Source organism: Tauraco erythrolophus, chromosome 2 (genome assembly GCF_009769465.1).
Source record: "Tauraco erythrolophus isolate bTauEry1 chromosome 2, bTauEry1.pri, whole genome shotgun sequence".
Classification (NCBI taxonomy): Eukaryota; Metazoa; Chordata; class Aves; order Musophagiformes; family Musophagidae; genus Tauraco; species Tauraco erythrolophus.
This window is the reverse complement of record NC_141466.1, coordinates 16,434,443-16,460,398: the sequence shown is the minus strand read 5'-3', so window position 1 is coordinate 16,460,398 and position 25,956 is coordinate 16,434,443. Positions and strand designations below refer to the sequence as shown.

The window sequence follows — 25,956 nt, the reverse complement described above, 5'->3', positions numbered from 1 at the left end:
ACAACATCTTTCTTGAGGAATTCTTGTAGAACCTGTGAGTTTCTTTAGTAACAAAAGATAAAAGGAAAGGAGGGAGGACACTCAACTCCTGATGCTCAGCTCATCTGTTTTCTGATCAAACTTCATGAAATGGGGAAGACCTCTGTGCAGCTCACCGTACTGGGTGAGTGTTAAGCCCGCGTAATAGACAAATTCAAGAGAAGTAAATGGTGTTTGGGACAGCTGAGTTGGAAATGAAACCGCCTTAAATGTAGCTGCCGTAACCTGAGCCTGAACCCAACCTTTCTGGCTATATGCAGGCTGTTGGACTTCAGTGCCGAAAAGCAGAAGCAGTTTTACTCAGCAGTCTGGCTGCAACCTGTGTTAAGTTGCTACAAAACCAGAGGGAAATGCCTTATGGTTAGCTTGCCCTGTGCTCCAAGCTGTTGTGGAAATGAGCGATCTCCTTCTACAACTAGTTCGAGATGGTGTACTATGCATTTGCACCTTAGGCATACTCATGAGTGCACTCATTCTGCTATATATTACACTGGTTTGACTGAGGTTTGAAACTTACTATAGTTTGAGTATGAAACTGCTGTAGTTTCATTTCATTCTCACTACTGAATGGATTTAGTAGGTCTTTACAGTGCTTGAAAGTCAACCTTAGAAAACCTGTGGCAAAGGAAGTCTCTTGTTCAGTTTGCATCAGTTTTGTTTCTGATTAGAGCTTTAAAATGGTATTTTTTTTAATTTATTTTGCCTGACTGGGGAATGTATCTAATCATTGCAGCTATAGCATTGAAATATAAGGCAGACTTGATCAAGATCTGTAGTGAGCATCTAGTCCAAGTATCTTGGAGTTCTTTACAGATTCACCTTGGACAGAAATGAAGAGAGATATAACTGAAACGAGTGACTTTATACCCTAGCACATATTCGAGATTTTTCAAATAGTGCAAAGAATTGGCCACTCACAAGCTGCAGATTCCAGTTTGAGAGCTAGTATAACTACTTGTCTGCAGAGGAAAAAAATATCTTATGATAATTAGGAGGGTCTTTTGTATGTGGAAAATAAGGGAGAATGTATGCAAACCTTGAAGGTTCTGAAACAGCTTGCCATGTTACTCTAAATTATTTTTCAACAAAAAAAAAGTGTAGAATCTGGGAAGCTAGGGCTAAAATGAATGCTATTACTTGATATGGTATCTACATTTTGCTTGATATGTTTTATTTATGCTATTATCATCACATCATTTATCATTAGTTTTGGTAGAGACAATTCAACATTGCCTTATTGGCATTGCATGGCTTATCCAGTTAATATCTGGTTATCTGATTCTGCACTTAGAAACAAGACAAAATTCTGTCTTTATTTGCAATCTCGTTCTGCATACTAGCTTTTTTTTTTAAGGCACTTCACAGTTTTTAGATAAGTGAGAAATAGACTTCAGTATTAGATTTAGATGCAGTAAAATCAAAAAGGATCCTTATATACAGAAGATCCATTTGCAAATTCAGTAGAAGTTACAGGAATGAGATTTGGAATTGGGTTTTTTGGATGGGAACCCTTTTGTTTACCAGCTTGAAATATTTTTATATAAAGCTGAACATCTTTAAATATTCTCCTTTTTTCAGGACCTAAACATAACACTGTTTGTCCGTTGAAATACTGGATCACCAAGAATGCATGTCAGGTCATTCAGAGAGAGCTTATTGTTTCAGAAAATAGACCTTCTGTGTCTATAGACCTATGGTGGGATATATTTGCTTACCTACGTATTAGTAAGTAAAAGTAAAATTAACATTACTAGCATATTTTCCTCCTGGTTCCTTTTTATATCTGTCTAAATCCAGATCTTTTCTGGTATGTCCTGTGTACATAACCTGCATTGGGTTTCAGAGTTGGATTCCACCTTGGGCAGTGCTGATGACCGCAGGATGTTTATGTGTACTATGCAAAGTTTCTGGCAGACTTCTCCCTCTGAGGCCTTCGTGCAGTATTCAGAGATAGAGACACTCATGTCATTTAGAACAGGGTTTTTTGTTTGTTTGTGCACCAATAGTTTGCAGGTACTTTAAGGCAAAATATATTTAAGCTAGTCATGTTGGGAGTGTCAACATTGCTGAGAAACTGAGAGCTGGCAGGAACATGAGCAGAATTTCTTTGATATGTGAAATAATCTCTGGACAACCTTAAAAAACTATTTAATAGTAGTGTATGATAGTTTTAATACCTTTTCTGGTTTCTATGGATCATAAATGCCAAATAAAGATATGACAAATTTTTGCATTAACAAAAGAAAATCTATTTTACAAACTTAGTGGGGATAATGAACATGGTTTTGTCATGTTCTTTCTAAAACTGATTTGGAATATTTAAACTTCTAATGGATCATCTTTTAGAAGCAGAGAAATACCTCACTTTAAAGATTCATCTACTCTAAGAAAACAGTCTGTAGTTTCTAGAGAATTTGATTAGTCATAGTGACTTATTGTCACTTATTGTCATAGTGAATGTCACCTATGAATCTCCCAGTTAGGGCTAAATGATCTTGTGGGAACGCAGGACCTTGGTGGTTTGAGAATGAAGCGTCAAAAAAAATCGTAGAGGTAAAGGATCGAAATATCTATTTCGATTGAGCATTGACTTCTACAACTTCAAGAGTAGAAAGCAAGTTATAATTTCAGTATTTTTTTAAAACTGTCCTTCTGAAAGATAGTGTGGGCCACACTAACATCTGGCTTTTCTGATGGAAAAACTGCCTTGGGCTGTCTGTTTAAAGTCCCGGGAGAAGCCTCTCTGCTGAGTTGTTAACATGCTGTCCTTGGAGTCATTCATTCCTAGGTTACCTGAAGGATGAGTATGACACCTCAGATGCATAGATGCACGTGCTTTTGTATGTCTAATAGCTGTGGGCAGTTATTTTTAATACTGACATGCATACAGCTGCAAAAAAAGTGATAGTTAGCAAGACAACATTTTGTGTTTGGAGTTATTTTATGTTCTTCATCTAAAATGTCTACTGAAATGAAACATTTTTTGTCCTCATAGAATCATAGAATGGTTAGGGTTGGAAGGGACCTCAAAGATCATCTAGTTCCAGCCCCCCTACCATGGGCAGGGACACCCTTCACTACACCAGGTTGCCCAAAGCCTCATCCAACCTGGCCTTGAACACTTCCAGAGATGGGGCATCTACAACTTTTCTGGGCAACCTGTTCCAGTGCCTCACCACCCTCTGAGTGAAAAATTTCTTCCTTATGTTCGGGAAAGGACTGTAGGGCTGTCTAAAAGAAAACAAATTTATAGACAGAGTCTAAGAACCTAGTTCTGAGTTTATACAATCAAGTTTATGGCTCATCGAAACTTTAGCAGTTCCCCATGCCCCTACAGTGCAACACTTTCCTCTACTCCTGCATTTATGCCATGTGCCACATGCCTGGAAGGCACATAAGAAGCATCTCAAGTTTCTGTTCTTGTGCTTGGAAGACAAAGCAGACGCAGTTATATTCTGCTACTGCCTCTTCCAAAAGAAACACAGTCTGTTTCTTTTGGAGAGTGGTCCATTAAGTGGCTAAGTAGGTGTGAGATCTCAGGGGCTAAACATAGATAAGCTCTTCAGAGCATTTAGCTCCCAAACTCTAATAAGTCTTTGTTGTACAAATGCAATCTTATATTTGTAATAGTTGTACAGAATTTAATGACAGTGGCAGAATGGATAATTTGCACATTAAGCCAATATGTGACAAATTTCAAACCTATGGAAAGAATGAAGGACTTGAAGCTGCTTTGCAAGATGAATGTACAGAACTAGAGACTTTCTTTTGCTAATATTTTTGTTAAAAAATGGACAAAGAGTTTTAAACAAATCTTTCTGAAAAAAGAAAAAGCCTGAGGTGTAAGAAATTGGAGTTGAAATGGTGAAAATTTGGCAGTTTTAACTGTCTGAAAACCTGATCTTGAGGAAACCTCGCACTTCGCACTAGAGATGAAGCAAATCGTGTTATAATATCAGGTAATTATTTTAATGGTTAAGCTCTTTTCTCTTATGCTTTTACAATTCAGGGCACTAGTTTTAAGGACAACTGCTTTCCCAGTCTTTACTTTTTATTATTATTTTTATTACTACTACTATAAAAGACATATTTAATATTCTTATTAAAAGCTGTTTAATCTACAAAAACTGGGGTTGAAGCTGCTGTGTATTAAGACTAAATTATTATGAATTAAAATGAAATCTTCACAAGAAAAAAGCCAAGAACACAAATGTTTCATATGTGTCCTTTATAATTCTATAATTTAAACTATGATTACTTGTTATCTCTTCATTCCCTCTCCTTACTGATATTTTCCTTCCTCTGAGAAGCTCTTGCCAAACAGTTCCTAAAAATAGGAAACTAGTGCTTTGGAAAAGTTTAAATTCACAAGTACACCAGCTTCAGGCTTGCCATCTCTCCCCAGTGGGATTTCTTCTCTTCTTCATCCCAATCATTTATGAAGTTTACATCTGGAGAATCTTTTAAAGATGAGTATTGCAACGTTCCTGGCTCTTTTTAAAGAATGATGTTTTTTACTTTTGAAGTATAAAAAACAACGGCAAAGTTGGTAAGAACTGGGGTTTTTTCATTCTGTTTTCCCAAGGTCTGGCATTTGTTTTCTTTAGTCTAGTACAGAATGTTTGCTCTGAATTTTAGTTATTGTCCTTCAATATGAGGACTCAGAAATGCTTTCTGTATTCTTTATGTTTTGTAGCTGATTGGACTGTTAATCTTGTATCCTCCTATATATAGATATGTATATCTGAATAATCTGTAGAGGCCTATAAATATGGTTAGGAATATCAATACATCTTTTGGGGTGCATCCCTTTGGTAAGCGGGATTGTAAGATACTTTGGGAAACTGGTTGGTCACTACAGCATGAGAGGATTACAGAGTCACTACAGAGAGAGGATTAGAGTTTTAAAGCTCTGCACACATGGATAGATGATCACTCTTTGGCTTCACCTCTCAAAGTAATCAGAATATAACTATTAGCTGTTTTTCTGTGGTTAGTTTTTGGGTTTTGATTGGTGTGCGTTTTTTTTTTCCCTGCCGTTTCTTTCCTCCTGGATATTGCGGTTAGGCAGGTATTAAGGATTTTCATGACTATACAGATCTCCAGCTTTTCTTAGTGCCCTCATACCAGGAATCATGGATGCCAATAGTATGTATATGACCACTGGTGTCTCAATGGCAGTAGCTAAAATGGTAAATGAAAGTACAGATGATCATATATCAGTGTGCTCCATTCATATTGTTGTCTTTTAGTTTACTTAGACGTAGCCCACAGGTCCAACGCTGTCCAAATAGGTTTGACGTTGCTTCCTGTTGTACTGTGCACTGTGAAGACATGGTACTCATGTGCAGTAAATGCAATGCTTCCAGGAAGTTTTGTTTCTTAGATTAGAAAGATTCTCCCTCAGAGGACTCAGAGTTACTTTGTGTGCTGTGGTTATCTGGGAAGCCTGAGTTGTCAGACGGGGTCTGTAATTCAGAAAATTAGCGATATGTTTTACCTCCCTTCCCAGTCACGAGGGAGCCAGCGTTCAGAATGGGAGTCAGTAGAAGGCAGTTTCATGCCTGAATATCTCGTTTATAGAGGCAACTAATTACTGTCCTCAGATGAGGTTGGAGATGTTTCAGATGCATGCCTTTCTCCAGGTGACTGACCGAAGCATTTTGGCACTTGATATACTGACAGTTATAAATCCATCCTTAAGTGTCTCGCTCTTCTTTGTCCATCGTTTAGTGAGCTCTTTGGTACTAAATGCTCTGTAATGCCTTCATCTCTCTTTGCGTATGGCCCTTAGTACCCACTGATGATGACTGGCAGAACCACCCAAAAGGACTAAATCATGGCAGGATGCTGTCTACATTTAGTCAAACCTTCCTAAAATGAAGTTGTAAGTACCTTCATTGATGGAGGAGATGAGATCGTACAGATTACCACATTTTTATTGTAGTTTATATTTAGAATGGTTACGCAGTGGAAGATGAGGGTGGGTAATTTTATTTCTTTGGACTTAGGGAAGTGTTACGTTCTTTTCCTGTATGACCCTTCCCTAGCTTCTGCTTATGGCAGCTGTTTAAGACAGGATAGTAGAATAGGCAGATATTTTGATTTGACCCATTTTGATCACTTGTAAATTCTTAAAGCATGCCTCTCATTCCCCAGAATGTTTGCTTAATTTCCATGCTATGAATTGGACCATTTTGGATCAACTATTCTATTCTGTTTCTGCTGAAGCTGGATCACTTTTGAAAACCGTGAAAGATACAGGGAGATAGAATGTTTGCAAAAACATCTTGCTTATACTGCAAACTCTAGTCTTGCCATGAAGTGTAAGACCCTATTTCAGAAGTGTTCTGCTATACAAAGTAATTTAAATGGCATTTAACAAGTTAAATGGCATTTAACAAGTATATAAATTTATCTGCTGTCATATCTATGATCCGTGCTGATTCCTCACCTATGGTTTCAGGAGCGTAGAGGGACACATGGCAATAGTAGAAGATTCTGATGTGGAATCATAGAATACATCATAGAACCATAGAATAGCCCAGGTTGAAAGGGACCTTCAAAGATCAGCTTGTCCAGCCTTTTATGGGAAAGGGAGCCTAGGTGAGGTTGTCTAGCACCTTGTGATGGGGGTCTACCATGTCCCTGGGGAGGTTGTTCCAGTGAATGATTGTTCCCACTGTAAAAAATGTCTTTCTTATGTCAAGATGAATATACTTTACAGCAGCAAAGGGTTTTGTCAGTTTGTTTTGCTTTGTGGTTGTTGTTGTTTTTTTAGCAGAATAGAACTAATAGGAAAAAAAAAGTGCATTTTAAGAATACCTCCTCTTTTGCCTTTCCTCTACTGTTGATTTTCACAGCCTGTCAGTTCTTGAATGTTGCTTTTCAAAGTTTGCAAAAGGTAAAACGGCAAACCAAGGACACAAAAAAGGAAACCTATTTTGATGTCAGTCTATCCTCATTCAAACAGCACATCTGAATGTGTTTTTACTGCCTTTAGAGCAGAATTTCTTCTCCTGAAGACTCTCTGGGCTGGTGGAAGTGGGTGTTAATGGAGAAGACAGTTAGCTTTTAACTAGAAATGTGAACACTACACAATTCATACATTAAGCATGTAAGCAATAAATTTTAGAAATGAAAGCCTGTATCTGCCTTTCAGTGATTCATTCTATGCATTTCTTTCCATCTTCCATATCTTCAGCTTTGCTGTCTGCTACTCCATGTATTTGTTACTTCCTCCTCCTATTTACTGTGTCCTACCTATGCATTCAGCATGGCATGGGTGAAGGAATTTGTTGCTGGTCCTTGTATCATCTCTTGATGCTTATGTATTATCAAGCAGGGGTTCCTTGGAGCCAAGCAGTATGAGTAGGGTGGGAGTCCTTTTCTGAAAAATGAGGCCCAGACAGAGAAGGAAGGAAATTTTTGAAGTTGGCTAGGATAGAGGCTTTAGATAGTGAGAAACCGCTGCATTGTACACTATATTCTTGCTGCAAATCTTCTGAAAAGTTGACATAGAATCAGTGCTTTTAACTAGAATAATTCATCTAGCACATAGTTTAGATCATATTTTAGTCTATTTAAACCTCCCTTCAAAAACACTGTATCCAAAACTCGATATTTAGCATTAGACCACTGAAGATGCAGTTCTGTCCATTGACTCACTTTAAAATGCATTCCTATAAAAATGCAACCTGCAACAGAATCCAGCAATCCTGAAACTTCAGGAGGAATCACCATCTACTTCAGGTGAAAGCTTTGACTTTTCTGATTTTCTTACAATTTCTGTCATGCTATCTGAGAGCAGAATTTGCAGTCTGTCTCGTCTTATCTTTCTCATTCAGCAGAACTGAAGGTCATTTGAATTTGAATGCCATCCTGGAGGTACTGGATAAAAATTAAGTTTTACATTTCTCACTATTTTTGCTTGTACTCACTGAAAAAAAAAAACAAAACAAAACAACCTGCTTTGTGGCTCTTAGCTCTGAGAAGCTGCAGAGTACCTCAGGCTTGTGATGAAATATTTCTGCTGTGACGACAGCCCAAGAATGCCGCCTGTTCTTTTGGGTCAGCTTTGGAATTCATGGTACTTTTCTTTTGTTTATGTCCATGAACTTGACAGAAGCTTCTTTCCAGCAGGAAAAAAATAGGGATGTTTTTGATATTCCACTTGTTTCAGACTTTTTCTTGCAGTTGCTCAGTCACTTGTTTTCTTCAATTGTATTTAAACTTGGTGAGACTGAAGAGCCTTCTTGCTATCTGAGAAATCACTACCAGGTTTCCCAGTAATTCTCTGGAGTCTTGACATGTGCCTCCAGTTTATTCTCCCTTAAGAAAAACATAGTTTTAAGTATTTTCATCGTCTCAAGCCAGACTGGGTCATTACAATAATTCATTCCGACTGTCGTAACACAAGCTGAAGAAGCTTGTCCAGTAGCTTCTGTTTCTGCCCAAAGCAGATCTTCAAGGGCATAACATCCTAGGCTTTTTTTAGCTGTGGGTTGCTCTGGTTGCTTCACAAAGAGCTCCTGATTCTCAGGAGGAGAATTCCTACTTCACACCATGTAGGGGGGCTCCCTTTAGATGATTTGTCATTACAACTTTTGAATGTTTGGCAGGAATTTTGAGTTTTTTCACTTGGAAATGTGAATTTTCTATTAGAGTATTGTGCAATACCATTTTGGTATGTAAGGAAAATTGAACTTTGTTAACTATACGGACTTGTTTTGATTTGGGAGAATCTAAGCATCTGGAACTATCAGAGATGGCTACTTCAAACACAATCTGTCCTGTATCTCCAAAGGAACTCGATTTTTTCTTAGTTTGATATTTTCTCTCAATTACTTCTTTAAGAATTGATTCAGTGGTTCCATGTTCACATCTTTTTCTTTTAATCAGGTTTTTTATCCTACTTCCTACTTGGCTATGATACATGTATTGTGGATTCAGCATGTATATTGCTGTTAATATATATATGTATATATCCACATATATTTTATGTAAGTGTACAGATTGGATAACAGACTTGCACAAATAAACTTTACAAGTATTTTTTTTTATAAAAGACATCTTTTGTGTATATGGACATGAAAAGTTATTTAGCATCATCTTACTTTCAGCATTTGATTCCAACACCATTTCAGACCATATATAAAAATCATACATTATGTGTTTTTTACAAAATATTCATTAATTTTGGAAAATCGATGTAAAAAATGTACCCAGACAAATTTATGATGTTACATAGAAAGTATATAACCATTTATTTCCAATCTGTGATTTCAACTAGTTCTTGAGTTGAAAATTCAACTTTTATACTATCTTACATCAAAGAGATATCTATCAGTGCTAGGTAAGCTATAGCAAAACTTTGTAAATGTTCTATTTAATATGTTTATCTGCAAATTTAAAAAAAAAATGAGGAGCATTCTTTCCTTATCAGAGAAGGAATATTGCTCGAACTATTTTTGAGACTTTACTCTTAGGTGCATCGAAATCTTTGCTTTTTCAAGTATATTCTTTTTTCTTTTATCTTTTCCAAAGCAGTTTTAAACAATGTAATCATTTTTTGAGAATTATTAATTAATGCTTTTAAGAATAGAGCTCAGTTAGCTCATTCATTACACCTCAGAACAGGATTGTTCCCAAAAATGAAATTACGAGTATCTTCAAAATTATTTGAGGGTCTATACATTAAAACTCCTCTCCTTTGAAAATGGTGGAAAGTGGAATGACAGACTGAACTGTTCACCAGAGCAAATGTGGGCTGGCCCCCTGCATCTCTGAGTAGAGTCTGTTGGATCCTGACTTTGTCTATGTTGACAAAAGTCCTGACCTCGTCAAAGGTTTTCTATTAGAATAGTCTGCTAAATTAGTCTGAAGTGTATCTTTCAATCTGGAAAATGAGTTTAAACAGGAAAGGGTAAGGTTGAAATAAGGCTGTGGTAGCAAATACGAGTCAACAAAGGAATGCTGTCAAGCCTGACAGGCCCGAAGCCTACATGACCTACATGAAGCATTTCACAGTGTTTCTTTTGACAGATGCTTGACTGACCTTGCATCTGGCAAGTTCTACTACGAGACACCAAAACAACTCTCTTCTTTTTGACCAGAAGAGTGGATATAAAACCCTTTCTGTGACTTGCCAAATGCACACAAATAAATTTGGAACATCAATTTCTATTTGGGACTGTGGTAGCAGGTTGTACTTTTCCTCTGACTGTTGTTAACTCTTCACAATTTCTGATTTCACATTAGCACTCCTCATGTTCACGCTCTTCACATCTTCCAGTGCTAGTTTCTAATTGGCCCCATTAGATTTGTTGTGCTTCCATTTGAGTTATCAGGAGATTGCCCCTTTTGTAGCAGCTGCAGCTTTCCAGGAAGGTGTTCCTCAGTGTGTTTCGTGCCTCTGGCCAGCTGCACCAAGCAAATCCTTCTTTTTTTGATATTTGGACCTCTGAGCACATTGGACATACCTATGCAGCTGGCACAAAAGTCTTGCACTTCTGCGGAAGCCGCTGGATGTGAAGCAGGTCTCAAGTAGAAGCTATGTGATCATCGTAGAGTGGTGCAGTGCCTGAGCACTCGATACATGCATTAGCAAGGGAACTTGCATACTAATGCAGCTAAACTGCTTCCAGACCATCACTGCTTCATATGCAGCCAGCCCAGGGAGTAAGCAGAGTGGTTGCACTTGCCTGTGCAGATATCTCTGCTGTGTTCAACAGATTATGTAGAACTGCCAGTTCTGGTCACCTAAAAATAAATTATCAAATTACAGCAAAAAGAAATAGTTGCATTCTTACAGAATATGAAAAGAGTGGAAAAAGAATGCTGCTGGAAAGGGAAAATAACTTTTTCTTTTACTCCAAACTATTTCCATCAAAATGCCAGAGCATACAAAACTGGGAATTGGCAGGAGCCTCCTTCATGCAGCAGTTCTCTGTTGGACGCTTAGGGGAAAGCGGCTTAGGAGCTGGATGAGTGAGGAGGAGGCTGGAAATCCTATTGTGTGCACTTATGATTTTGAACAGAAGAACTTCTTCATTCTGAACTGCAAAATGTGGTAGTTGGTATGTGGCAAATGGTAAAGTTTATAGCAAATATCCATAAATTATTACAGAGTATGCTGCGAAGCAGTGGATCCAGGGAGGACAGCTTTGGTGTCTGTTACGCTGCATTCCTAGAACTCTGCTTGGTGATTGAACGATTTTAAAGAAAGGAAAAGATAAATACTTCCACACCCATTGGAAAAACAGATATTTTCCTTTTAGGAGAGAACATCTGTTGTAGTTAAACTTATATATGAAATACTTTTTTCTGGGAAATCAGAGCTACTACAGTTTTTACAAACAGTAAAAAAGGACAAGAGTGCTTATGAATTAAAAGTCCCCTTCTACATAGAAAACAAACACTTCTTTTATATCAACAGAGATTTTACCATAACCTCCATGACTTACATGGATTTGGAAAAAAAAAAAAAACCACAACAACAACAAAACAAAAACAAAAACCAATGCAGCCACATCCCCAAGAAGAACTCTAGAGCTGTTGTCTTTCCTAGTTTTAAATAGATGTAGTTTGTGTTAGTATTCTGGAAATGTAGACATGTCAAAAGCCCTGCTTTACACACGAGACAATGTGAACAGCTAAATATTTGTGTAAGTGACAGTAGGTAGCATTAGTCTTTGTCTCCTAAAAAGGCTAGTCCAGATAATAGTATAAGAGCCACCTTCTTTAGCTCAAAAGTTGACTCATGCTTTTAGTTACTGATTCAGCTGAACAAGTTCTGCTTACAGCACACGAACAGCCCCATAGAATCGCACAAACTGCTCACATGATTCAGAGAACAATTATCTTGTTGGTTAGTACGACGGTGGGTTTTTCCCTCCATAAAGAAGGTCAAGAGTCACAGAAGATGGTTTAATTTATCTTTTAAAAATACATTGAATACTTTACTGCTAGAAGCAATATTTTGGGGCTGATTTACCGCAGGAGGAGCCTCCAAACATGGGTTAGGAATATCTACTCCTTTACAAACCAACATTATTATAAAAGGCAAATGTTGGGACTTAAAAGAATTAGATGAGAATTTTAAAAAAATCCAAGCTAATCAATCCTTGAGGCTTTTTTTTTTTTTTTTTACTTTTTCTGGCTGTTGCAGTTAGATAAATAGGTATAAATACACAAAAAAAATTTCAGAGGAACAGGATATACTATAAACACGCGTTGTTTGAGACCAGCCATAGCTTTGATACTTGCAATGTTGGGTACAACTAGGTGTTTTTTACTAGCCTGACTTAATTAAGTGAAGCATGGATTTGCCTAAAGTAGGTATTAATTAAAAAAAAAAAAAAAAAATAGTGTCCAAAATGTTTAGTGCTATTACAACTTAATACCTCATTCAATCACTGGGCTAAATATTTTTTTTTCTGAAAAATAATTTCCAGTTCATCTATACTTAATTTTCACCCTGTCATGGATTAGTTAATGTTTCCAAAATAACCTAAGGGAAATGTAGAACATTGATTTACAGTGCTACTAATACAGTGTTAGAAACAAGCTGTTATGCCTTGAGAGAGCAGCGGAAGCAGTTGTGTGCAAGGTGTGATTGTTTTTATGTGGAGGTGAAAGTGACACGGTTAATGAAGTGAGCTGTTGGAAAATGTCATTATATTCCTTAGTAACTAAATTACCTGTCCCCTACAAATGGAAAGAAATCTCAATTATGTTTTAAAATCTGGGTTTCTTTTAAAAAAGTAGTTTTCATTCAAAAAATCTTTTGTTGGGAAAACTTTGTAATATATTTTTTCCATGAAACTCTTTTTCTTCTAAATATTATTGTGAAAGGCTGTGAAGTTTGTGGCTCAGTTTTGTTATGTTTCACGTGGTCTTCATTTTCTCTTACTAAAAGCAAATTGCATGTTATATGTATGTATGTGTGTGTACGTGTATTTATAGTGAGAGAGAGAAAGGAGGCTGGAAAAGGTGACAGAAGATTAACAAATATTTTCCCATCACTAATTTAGCCATTCCAACTTAGTTATATATGGTCAACGAGTAAGTTTCTCTTTCCAAATTGGCTTTTGCTCATGAAACACAACATGTTTACTTTGGCTGCAGGAGCTTTAAGCAGAGGTGGTACGAGAGGCGAACAGTGCCAAGTTAGTTGAAAGGGCTATTAAAACGTTTTAAAGTGGGCAAGGAGGAACAGTGCTACTTATTTTTTTGAACTCAAAGTATTAAAATATGGAACTGCTTTCTGTGGTAGTAGAGAAAGCGTGTTTTTTCATAGTTGAGACTGTAAGATGCTATTGGCAGATGGCTGTTGAGTATTTGTAGACTTGCAAGAAATCATTATCTCCTATTATAAGTAGAACTATTTGAACTTATCCTCCTCTATAGACCTACTTTTACTCAGCAGTTCGTGAAAGAAAAAGAGTAAAATTCATATTAACACTGAGGATGGAGAAAATATTTAGTTAACAGTGGTTTGAGTTTAGCCTGGGAGGATACTTTTTTTTCTGAAGCTGGAATGCAGTTGTTTTTCTTTTGTTTGCCCAAGGACTGAAGTCCACAAATTACGGCACACCGACTGGTCTACAAATAGCTTTTAATTTTAATGCTTAATGCATAAATTGGTATTTTTTCATTGCATTTTGAATTTCATATTAGGTTTTAAAAAATGATGTGATGAAATATAGAAATATATGATTTCCACAAAACAGCTTGTAAAAGAAACAAGGTATATGTCTGTGTCTAAAACTGAGCCACAGAGTTGGCCCCTTCTATTTCTTCTTCCTTTGCACATCTTTGTCACTCATATGTACCTTCTGCCTTTTGTTAATTTTTTTTTATTTTAGTTTTTCTAGTTTTGTTCAGATTGTAATTTTTTATTGACAGCAATATATTTTATTACAGCCTTTTTTTGAAATCAACATTTATTTTTCTAATTTCCTATATGTAATAATATTTCTTTATGATATCACATAATTACATATGTAATTATTGCATTGTTTGTTCTTGTATGCTTAAGGATAAAATGGAAACAAGCTGTATCTCTTGTAATCCATTTGACAACATAGAACTAAATGAAAATAGCACCTCATTAGAATTGTTTGTTGAACACTTCTATGTCGTTATAAATGAGAAGTCTACTGTTATCTTCCTTTGGTGTTGATTGTCAAAGGTGTATGTGTAATGGACAAGAGATATTATATTTTGATGAAACAAGAAGGATTAACCATTTTCCAGAACCAGAAGAGCAATGCGATTGTGAGAGAAAGTAACCTATATGAAATTTCGCTATAAGCTTGTTCATCATAACAATAGAATTTATCTGCATGACTTTTTGAACAACCTTATGTCCAATTCCTTATTTAAGTAGGACAGAGGAACAGCACAAAGGTATTTAGTAGGCTGAGAACTCCTATCAAAGCAGTTTCAGCACCCTGCGGTAGCATTCTTGTATTCATATTCAATATATGAATTATTCCTTATGTTCCTTTGCTTTATGCTTTCTTGTTATAGTAAAAGAAATAAATAGAGAAGACCTCTTCATACACAGGTCAACACAGGTGACAAACACGTCAGGGTTTATCTTCCTACTTCCAGACTAGAAATCTCTCTTAAAGGAAAAAGTATTTGTAAAGAATAAAAAGAATACGTACCTGAGTGCTAAAAGTATTCTCATGTTTCTATTTCAAACTAAAGGTGTCTCTGAGTAATTCCCACAGATATAACATTATGGTTACCTTTAATAACTCAGCCTACAATTTTGTATGTGTTTTACTACAAGAGTTTAAGTGTTCAGTCTAGCACAGAACTGCATGGGACAGGAAAGACTGTATTTAGAAAATATACCCCTTGACTATTGGAGTACCAGATTCTTGCCCTTTTATATCCTGGTAGTACCTATTTTTATGAGTAGTACTAGTTGGATTTAGATGTAAGGATGGCAAAAGGCTCTCAGCTTACATTGTAGTGGTGTAATTTGTTTCACAAAAAAAAAAAAAAAATTCTTTAATAAGAAAAAAAAAGGAAGCCAAAATAAGTAGTATCTTCTTGGTGGCTTTTGCAAGTTACTTTTCATATTTTAAAAGTGTTCTGGCTCTTTTTCTTTGTAATATAATGCTGCTTCTTAATTTAATAACTTCCAAGATAATCTTTGGCCTGACGAATGATTGGAATAAACCTAAGAAAACTGTAACACCATGAGACATTTTTTCAAAAGCTAACCTCAACATCTAAAATAGCAAAAGGAGAAGAATTTTATTCCAAATTTGACATCTGTGTCTTATTTTTAAGCAGACTTCAAATAATTTCACGTGTCACACATCTTTATGAAGTGCGTATTATCTCCTAAACTGTAACCCTTACAATTCTGCAAGATAATGTGCTTCTTACTCAGTACCCTTTTTTATTTTCCTCCAAAGTGTCATAACCATTGGGATGGTTTATGTGTATTTCCAGGGGTAGGTACTTGAAGGTTCACATTTTATGTGTAACGTGCTACTGTGATCTGTTAATTCAGAGTAATTTGGAGGCAGAGGAAAAGCCACCAGCATGTGGATAGAGTCCAAAGTGCAATGCTAACTGTCATCCCTCTATTTCAGTGCTTTAACTCTGGGACACGCCGTGTAATTAATTACTTTGCATCAAAACAGCAACGTGTGATTACAGGCTTAGTAGCCTGTGGTAAATGTGAAATTATGAGAGTAATTAATTATAGTCATTATCTTTATGGGCTAAGCCAAAGTTTCACAGCTGAGCCCATCTAGAGGGCTGCTGCCACCAAAAACTCAGCTTCTCTGCCCTTGCTCTGTCCTCTTCTCTCCCTCTTGTGCTCTCTTCATTCCCTTACACTATGTGTGGTGATTGTCAGGTTCTTCTGGGTCCTATTTTAACTGAGATAGCTAAAACTAACCAACCTTGTTTGCTGGTTTAGTCTTCTCACATTTTAGAAAAATAAAGAGCATTACATAAATGTTTCATCAGCATTGGATGGAAGGAGTGAGCAGAGGAGGAACAGGTCCATAAATCACCTAGCACGTTTCATAGCCCGTATTTTAATTCAGGTGTTTGGCTCTGGCCATGAACACAACAGTTACTATGGTTTAGCTGAGTAGTGTGATTTTTTTTTTTTTTTTTTTTTTTTTAAACCTGCATCTTGCATATGAAACAGAGCCATTTCTTCCCTGATATGGTTAGAAGTAAACTGAGGTCCTGAAAATGAGCTATGTTGCAATTTATCTTTTATAACATTAAAAGGTCGATTGTATCAATACACTCTAGATATTTGAAATCCTTTTGGATTACTGAGTAGTTTGGAGCATCTTGAGTTAAAACTTGATGTTCTGCAGGAAATCAAACCAGTTCGAGTTCAGATCTATGACAGCCAGTAATTTCAAACTGATTAATGCTGGAAAACAAGACTGGAGAGAAGTGTATATTGGAGGAAGAGGTCCAGTGGTTGGCCAGTCCAGCTTCTCTTTTCCCCTGTACGTCCATGACTACAAACAGCCACCACAGCAGCATCTGAACGAATCAGATAGCCAGTCCTCCAGTGCAGACATGCAGGAGTCCAGGATGTGGCCGCCTTCCTGCCCTGCCCACAGGCTGGTCAGAGCTGGTTGCAGGCAGCTGCAGGTGGACAGCGCTGGTGGACTCTGCTCCGCTGGATGTGGCACTGCAACAGCTGAGCAGTGAGGCTGGACTCCTCTGGTGCCTGGCTCCTGCCATGGCAGGGGAATAGGACAAGCTGTGACATTATCCTGCACTAGAGACTGCAGGATTTGCAAACTTCGTGAATATTAAGGAGAGCTGTTTCTTAGTTAAATCACTTTTCTAAACCCATAGCGAGAACCTGTTAATCTAAATAAAGTGTGAATGAAACCAGGAAACTTCCATTAGTACAAAAGCAAATATACCAACTTTTATATAAAACTTGGGTGCAGAAGAAAACATATGTTCTATTTCACATCATTCTGTGAGCTCTAGGTTTTGTGTTGAAACAGTTCTGAAAGGTATAGGCAAAAGATTAGAATACAATAGGCATTTAGTTTGGTAAATAACAAATATAGTTGTACTTCTTACTACTAGTTTTTTAAGACCTATGTCTTACATAATTCAAATATAAAATCAGACTCCCTGAAGTTGTTAGTTATTCTGAATCCCACAACTTTTCAGTAAGTATTTTAATTAGTTTTTAGTTCCTGCCTCTAAACTTATGACATTTGCTTTACTGCAAAATTGTTACCATTTTCCATGCCTGTCCCTGACACATACGGACTATGCTGCTCCAAGGGAAATGGAATGAGGTCACCTTATGGAAATGTTTGTCATATAATAAACATCATAGGAGGAGAGAGTAAAAATGGAGCATAGAAGTGACAGAAAATTGTCAGCTATTGGCAACAGCTGAGGGGAGTAGAAGGAAGCGTGTGACAGCAGGGAAGTGTGCAAGGGCAAAAGGAGAGAGCAATGCAAAAGGAGGTGGAGTGGAAAGCTGGAAAAGAGTTCCTATTGTTCAAAAAGGATAGCACAGCAGCTTTGCATACCCCAGCAACATCTGTGTATTCACTGAAACACAGACAACATGTTTAAGTCTGTATTTAAAACTGAACATTGGCTGTAGATGATCCTACAAAGAAGCTGTCAGAATGCGATGACGTACTTTGTCAAGCAAATGTCCCTGCAGCCCAGTGTGCTACTTAGAATAGTCCTAAGCAGATGTTTGGGGAAGAAGAGAAACAGAGTAGGCATCCTAAAAGATGAAAAGGTCAAAAGGCTGTTCAATTTGGTTTTAATTTCATGTTTCTTGGGATTTCAGTCACAGTTTTTGAATACTTGCAGATGACAATACTTCTGTGTACAGTACACCTGTCATGCTGTCTCCTTTTTATTTCCTGATAATTTAGATTCTTGGTATATCTTGATTTTGATGGGGAAAAGTTATTAAAGATCGTTTTTAGATAATAAATTTTGTCTCGTATGAACACTTTTACTTTTTCTACCAGAAAAAAAAGAAGCTAACCAGCTTAGCTTCAGCAAAGTATTGTGCCTTTTCCTTCGCAGCTTTTTGAAAGGAAGCCAGTGCTTGGGTAACTAGTGCTAATGTGCTAATAAGGGTTTAATAGTCTTATTTCAGTTACATAGATAATACTTAGGCAGCTTTGACCCAATGGATTATTGTTTTCCTCTGTTTCATGAAATAGGATATGATGCTGATGTATTGCTCATTTTGAGAAGAGTAAGCTATCGATAGCTGTATTCATCCAGACTCTGATGTAAGAGCACCTGCCAATTGCTGTGTATTATGTTTGCACATGCACTGTTGTCTGCAGTGTGGCCTAACAGAGGATTGTGATGTTCCTTAACACCACCCATCTGGGTGACCGTCCTAAAAATAACCAGATAATGCTGATTAAGGTAATGCCCTAAGCACATTGACTACAGCCACTGCCTACTAGCTTCCTTATAAACACCAAGCTATTGTGTAAAATACAGAGGAGACATGTTATGCTCATTTTGGTTCTGTCTGCTTTAGAGTTGATCATGGCATGCAGTTCTGCTCTCCATGACCTATTCGTTTTTTTAAAGAATCCTATACATACAGTCTTTTTTCTTTCACCTGTTTGCCACACTATTAGGAAAAACAACATCTGTTATTCAAAGGATCCATGTATTCCTGGATGATGGGGTAGGAAGCTCTGAGCAGTGGCATTTGTGAAACCTTAGCCCCCAAAATTACTACCTAAGTGTATCTTGAGACTTAAACAGATTCCCTCCTGATAGATCACTTAGTACAGGCCCAAAGCTTGTCTTTGAAAAAGGCAGGCATTCTTAGTTAAAGATCTGGATGTTTTCCCCAAGATTGTCTTTATTCTACTTTTTTCCTTTAAGTAAATTGCTGAATGGACTTCCTTGGGTTTGATTTTTTTAATACTATTTTCTTCTGAACCAATAATCAGTGGTGGTTTCTATGCTCCGTATTTTCCACTTGAGATAAGTATTAAGTGTTAGAGAAAGATAAATACTGAGCTAAAAGATAACCTTAGTATGATTCGACCAAATTCTTGTTCCTCTATTTCATCTTCAGAAGTTATTTTCAATAGATTTATTTTTATCCAAATTGTGTGCTATCTGTCTTTTCTTATGTTTCACAAAAAATATTCAATGAGCATATCTTGGAATTAGGGTTGAGTCGTGTCCCAGACACCACTATCCCAATCTACTGTGGCAGGTGCACCCACCCTGACAAAGACCTGGCAAAAGCCTATGAAATCTTCCCACCACAGCTCTTGTTACACCCATACAGTAGTGGTCAACATGTACGTGTTGCGACTGAAAGATTAGGAAGTTAAGGTCTTCAGCCAATGTGGGAGATGTGTGACCATATTTGACCACAGATCAGATTCGACTAGGGTATGAATGGAGCCCCACTGGAGAGCCACTTTGAGTTAGTCCTCCTCGGAGCAGCTGGTCTGCAGTTGGAAGCTCTTCCTTTGGGTCAAGACATTTCCCAAGGAGGCTCCTCAAGGTTGAGAGCCCTCCCTTTTTTAAGTGAGCGCTTGCACATTTTGGGTCATTGGCCATAAACTTTAAGAATTCCGAAGTCGGTTGCGTAGTATTAGCTCCCAACTGACGTTCTGAACCTGTGGATTGTTAATGTTTGTTGGAGCCTCAAAGCAGTTTTGGTTGGGGTAAAACTTAGTTTGATTTTGTTACCATCTTGTAAAAAATAAATCCTATTTCTTGTTTGTTAGTCGGTCTGGCTTGGTTTTGTGAGGTTCTACGACATCTACATGGCTGATTTTTCCATGAAAGACCTTAAGTGTGATTTCATACTTATTCTTCGTCGAACTCTGTTCACTGATTTATTTATTTCTTTAACATAAAGTGAAAGTTGATAGCATCACCGTTTCTGGACCATAGTGTGTGTGGTACCCGCGTTTGTCCTATCCAGAGGAGTCACCTGTGACAGTGCTTCTTCTCTCTAATGGGAGAGCAGAGGACCATATCATAGCTGATGTGGGCCAGTCATGCCACCCAGACTGCAGGGGAGCAGATAATACTGGCAGTTGTAAATATAAGGTGCTATTGCAGTATTTGCAAGTTGAATTCTTTTTGCTTTCTATAAAAATTTTCCAGGCTATGATCAGTTTTTCAGAAATGTCGCATCTCATTACCCCTACAGTCAAGGCATGAAAAAAGGACTCTGGTGAAAGGAATGTTTAAAATGACATTCTGTCATTCAGGAGGAATTGTATTTATAAAAGATCAGTAGCATTTCCCTGAACTGTGTAGTGAATGAACCTGATAGTGGACTTTTTAAAATGAAAATGAAATGTTTATTGAGAAAAGTAATTAAACTGTTGCAAGCTATGGAGAGAGTAAGGGAGTGAGTGCTTTCAGAGTAGTAAAAGTTGAAGAAAAATCACTGATAAGTCATTTAGGAAAGCAATGAATCTGAATGAATTATGTGAATTGGTTTAGTAAGCAACTAACACTTTTCTCAACCCCCAAATAATTAACAACCAGTTCCATCCTTAATCTAATTTAAATTTGGCAAAGTAAGAGAAATTTATCAAACCTTTAATAATCTTGGGGCAGAATTATGAAATACACATGTGCTTTGAACTTGACCCGGAAAATGACTTAATGCAAAAATAAATAGCTCTAATGCTGTTTCTTGGAAAATATTAAAAATGAAAATTCAACACTTGGATCTACTGATGTGATTGGTAATAAAGAATACACTGTCCCATGAGGAATTGTGCATAGGCCATTGATAAGTGATTTATGACTGAAAGATCAGGCTGAGTTCACTAGAAAATGGTCACAATGAGGAAAAGGCTGGTGATCTGCAGTCTCCCATGTGCTTGCAGAATGTCACTGAGCTTGAAGAGAAGCTGAACAGCAATTCTGACACTGAAGGAGCCATGAATAAGATTTTTTTGCTGACAGAGTTACTCAGACTTGTTATATTCTGTTTAAGTTCAGATTGTCCCTGGTGCAAGATTTTCTTACTGGATTAGACAATCCAGAGCAGAGTATTAAGTCAGCTATAATGAGAGTTTCATTGCTTTCAGTGAAGCAGCTATGTTAGCTTCATCTTGCTAATTCCTTTATACTATAAAGGGCCACGAAGATGATCCAAGGGCTGGAGCACCTCTCCTACGAAGACAGGCTGAGAGAGTTGGGGCTGTTCAGCCTGGAGAAGAGAAGGATCCGGGGTGATCTTATTGCAGCCTTCCAGTACTTAAAGGGGGCCTACAGGAAAGCTGGAGAGGGACTTTACAAGGGCGTGTAGTGACAGGACAAGGGGCAATGGCTTTAAACTGAAAGAGGGCAGATTTAGACTAGATCTAAGGAAGAAATTCTTCACTCTGAGGGTGGTGAAGCACTGGAACAGGTTGACCGGAGTCAAGTTGTGGATACCCCATCCCTGGAAGTGTTGAAGGCCAGGTTGAATATGGCTTCAAGCAACCTGGTCTAGGGGAAGGTGTCCTTACCCATGGCAGGGAAGTTGACTAGATGTTCTTTAAGGTCCCTTTGAACCCAAACCATTCTATGATTCTGTAAACAATCTGCGAATCTATTGGCAGCGTTTTGGAATGACATTGATTTGGTGATCTTGGGCTGTGTCTGCATTAGTAAATTAAGCTGTGCTGGAGCCCAGGGCCAGCCCCAGCAAGCAAATTGTTAAACTCTCCTTGTCATCGTGTGGTCCAAAACAGCTGCCATGCTCCCAGACAGTCCTCGGGCCTGCTTCAGGAGTTACAGACTTGGCCAGCCTAGCCAGTGATCCCACTAGGCATTTGGATGGAGCCTTTTTTTATTCTTTTTTTTTTTTATATTTTACTTTCATATGATCAGACTGTGCTAGTTGTGCTCAGGGCCAAAGATCAGCAGGCAATGGCCCTCTTCAGCTCCCTGGACTGAGGGGTAGAGAGGGAACTACCAAAACACACCAAAATGTTCTGCAATCTGTAAAAAATACGGTGACACCAAATAGCAAGTACTTTAATGAAAAATGTTGTCATGTAAAAAATATGTCCAAAGTCAAACAATATTTAATAGAATGATATTAATTTAGTGAATCCTAAATGCAGCTCCATATAAGGTAAATTTTATTATGTCAATCCATTCCATAAATGTATTAGGAAACATTATTCATCATATCCTCAGATAATAGCTTGAAGTAAATTGAAATAATAGGTCGAAGTTGTAGTGCATAGCAAAAAGTCAAGTCCTGGCAAAACAGAAAGATAAATGAAAATCTTAAGTTTTAACTTATGTGTGCACTTACACACTTTGGAGATCCTTTAGTCAGCAGCAGCTGTGTTTAGGAGAAACAGTATTGTCTGGTACAATTCTCTCTCACTCCATCTTACATTATTAAGGATATTCTCCTTTGATTTATACCACAAGGTAACTTAGGCCACGATTATTAAAATGCATGCATAGTTTTCTTTCTCCAAGCTGCTTTTAAAAGGCAGGATTATCAATTTTCATGGCAAGCCATTCTAAACTCTTTTACCAATCACAAAGTCTTAAGTCTTTCATTTTAGGAAGGCTGCGTTCTATATCATAGAGAAATTTCTGGCACATCCATTTTAAAATTAAGGAAGAATTCTGCTGTTTGTAACAGGCTGTTTAGGTCTTCTGCACAAATAAAAATTATAATGCTACGTTTTAAAATATGTTTGGCTCCTCTCCTCTCCTCTCCTCTCCTCTCCTCTCCTCTCCTCTCCTCTCCTCTCCTCTCCTCTCCTCTCCTCTCCTCTCCTCTCCTCTCCTCTCCTCTCCTCTCCTCTCCTCTCCTCTCCTCTCCTCTCCTCTCCTCTCCTCTCCTCTCCTCTCCTCTCCTCTCCTCTCCTCTCCTCTCCTCTCCTCTCCTCTCCTCTCCTCTCCTCTCCTCTCCTCTCCTCTCCTCTCCTCTCCTCTCCTCTCCTCCTCCTCTCCTCTCCTCTCCTCTCCTCTCCTCTCCTCTCCTCTCCTCTCCTCTCCTCTCCTCTCCTCTCCTCTCCTCTCCTCTCCTCTCCTCTCCTCTCCTCTCCTCTCCTCTCCTCTTCTCTTTTCTCTTTTCTCTTTTCTCTTCTCTTTTCTCTTTTCTCTTTTCTCTTTTCTTGACTTTTTTCCTTCGTAAAGCCCTATGTTTCAAATTTCAGAGGCATATTTTCTTAAAACAAATGTCAAACAGCTTTAAGATTCTGATTTTCCTTCAATTCCAAAGTTAAGAAGCAAACTCAGCATTCATATTCTGTCCTTGATTCTCTTTTTCCCCACTCCTCCTATATAGAAAGGCTGTGGAGCATAATTGAGTGCTGTAGCTGTGACAGCTTTTATGCTTTCCTTTTACAGACTCGTTTTGAGGCACATTGATTTATGCGTGTCCTGGTGTGTAAGTTCCTACACCAGGCTAAGATACATCTGAGAACCTCTTATAACAAAAGCTCCAGTAGAATTGGGTCAAATGCGTATAAGTAAATATGTCAGATACAACACAGTAAAAAAGATAATAATGTAATACTAAAAATCTCATAGTCTGCCAGATGATTAGATGTGCTCTTGTTAACATTGAGCAAACTAATGAGTTATCAGCATGCATTATTTAGTTTCAGGTACGAAGGAAGTGTGTGGGCAAAGATAAGCCTATACTTGCACTTTACAATATGAACTGTAAAATAAGTTCACGGAAGAAGTTGTGTTGGTGGCTTCGTGTGCCAAACTTGGGCCCTCCTGTATTAATGTATAACACGATAACTCTCTAAGGTGATTTTTCACTTTATTGAGGTGGGTACTTTGCAAATGTTGCATCTCAGTCTGTGTCCAGAGTGGAGCTGTAACAGTTGGCACGGTGAGGATCATCTGGAATCTGCATTGAAAGTTAATTTTTGTCCTTTCAAAAGCCAGTTTTCAAATCTTAAACTTTTAAGGAAAATAAGGCCAACACCACAATTGATTGCTGAGGACCCTAAAGTGCAAAGTAAGATTATGGGGTAAAATTTTTTCTTTAAACGTTACTGGGTCGACTTTGAAAAATACCTGAAGCATTTCCCTCTCCTTGACCTAAAAATAGCCAAATCACTTTAGAGGAAATCTTGGTAGGTAGGAAAAAAAAAAAAAAAACAAAAAATTTGTATGCCACGTATCTGTTTGAATCTTGTTTAAAGTAAAAAAAATTAGAGACAGTTTTCAATGCAGCCTCAGTTCTATAGCTGTGATGAGCTGCTTCCCGAAAAAAGATGGTCATTTTTGTAAACCTATTTTTGCACTTTTCCGTGTAGATACATTTCCAATGTATTTAAACAATAAGAGCAGACAGGAAAACAGATAGAAGAAAATGAAGTATTTATTTTCAATCTAATTTTTCAGCGCTTTGGTGCAACTCACACTTTTTTGTTAAGCTCAAGCTCAAGCAGTTTTGCCTAATGCTATTGTGTTACAAGGCTGCTCTGGAACATTTTAAACAGAAGTCTTTTGAACACACAGGAAATATTTATTGTTAGTAATTTGTTAAATGATCAGGCTAGTAAAAATCTAACATATTATTAATCTGGGAGACAAGTAGTATTTCTTTCAAGTAGCTTAACAAGTAGGACAAAACCCCCATTTAAAATGCATCCCCTTGGAAATGTGAGTGAATTACAGCAGAAATAGTTTTCTGATTGTGTATATTGCATGAAGGAATATTAAAAGCATTTGAAGGCACAGCTAAATCATTCTGTGATTCAAGCACTGAATTTAACATGAGTGGTATAGTTAGTGCTATTTTAACATTTTGTATCGTTTCCCGAGACTTGAATGGAATGTCTTTTTCCGACTGCAATAGTGTTTATTACTCAATTATTCAATGTTTGCTAGTATAATCGTAAAATATAAGCAAAAATCAGCATATTTTATGAAGCATCTTATTTTATGTAATAAACATATTTTTCTTTTTAGAAAACACTATATTGGATACTTTTTCTTTAAAAATGCTGTGGATGGGGAAGGGTTGTAATTGCTATGTATTTAATCATCAATCTAGTACCTTTTCAGTGTCCAGCTACAGGAATTCGTGCTTGTCCTACCTTTTAGTTGAAAGAAAGCTGTCCCTCGATAGAGGGAGTGTCTGCTTGCCAGCTGTCACCGAAAGTCCCTGCTTTCTTAACTCAGAGGTGCTCCTCTTGCAGCAGGCATAGCACACAGGGGTGCTCGGCAGGCATTTCAGAAGAGTTAGAAGGAGGCAGCCCTCATTCAAAAACCTTTTTTTGGAGGCTTTTGGACTTTTTAACTTATTGAAAAGCTGAGCTGAATCATATGCTGGCTACTGACCGACGGGTCTGCCTTCTGATTCAGTTCCAGGAGAGAACGGTTTTGTGTTTCCCAGCAGAAAATGGCTCTGTATGAGAGGTGGAAGGGGATTGGGGATTCTCACTCATTTAACCCCTGTGTTCTTATTTATCTATGTTAAAGAGGAGCATGAAATTTCTTTTACATGTCTCTCTAATGGAATGGGCTTTTTTGGAGAGTAGAAAACAAATTTCTTTATGTTCTGTAACCAATAAGAATTGCTTCTTAGAAAAAGTTACAGCATTTTCCCATGTTTGTTGCTCTATTCATATTCTTGTAGAAAAACTCAGATTTCAGAAAGAGGAGTCAAGCTTCCTAGAAGATTGTACAAATGCCTTCGTGTCTGTTATCTGGTTTTGCACTTCTGTGAATGTATGGGTCAGATACAGTATCTCTGAATTTTTTCCATCTTAAGAAACAATAGATAAGTCCAAAGTGTTAGTGTTTCCTGGAATACAAGAGAACAATCTCAGATCAAGATCTTATCTTCCTTTCCATTACTACTTCTGAATCTATTAGTTCAAGTGTTGGATTTGGATGATTGGAAAATTTCATCTTTTAAACACTAAT

The 25,956-nt window shown here is 37.5% G+C and overlaps 1 protein-coding gene across 1 annotated transcript in view; it reads left to right on the top strand.

Moving 5' to 3' along the window:
* Positions 1 to 25,956, top strand: part of NT5DC1 (5'-nucleotidase domain containing 1) — a 156,151-nt gene that overhangs the window by 32,465 nt on the left and 97,730 nt on the right. The window lies entirely within an intron of this gene.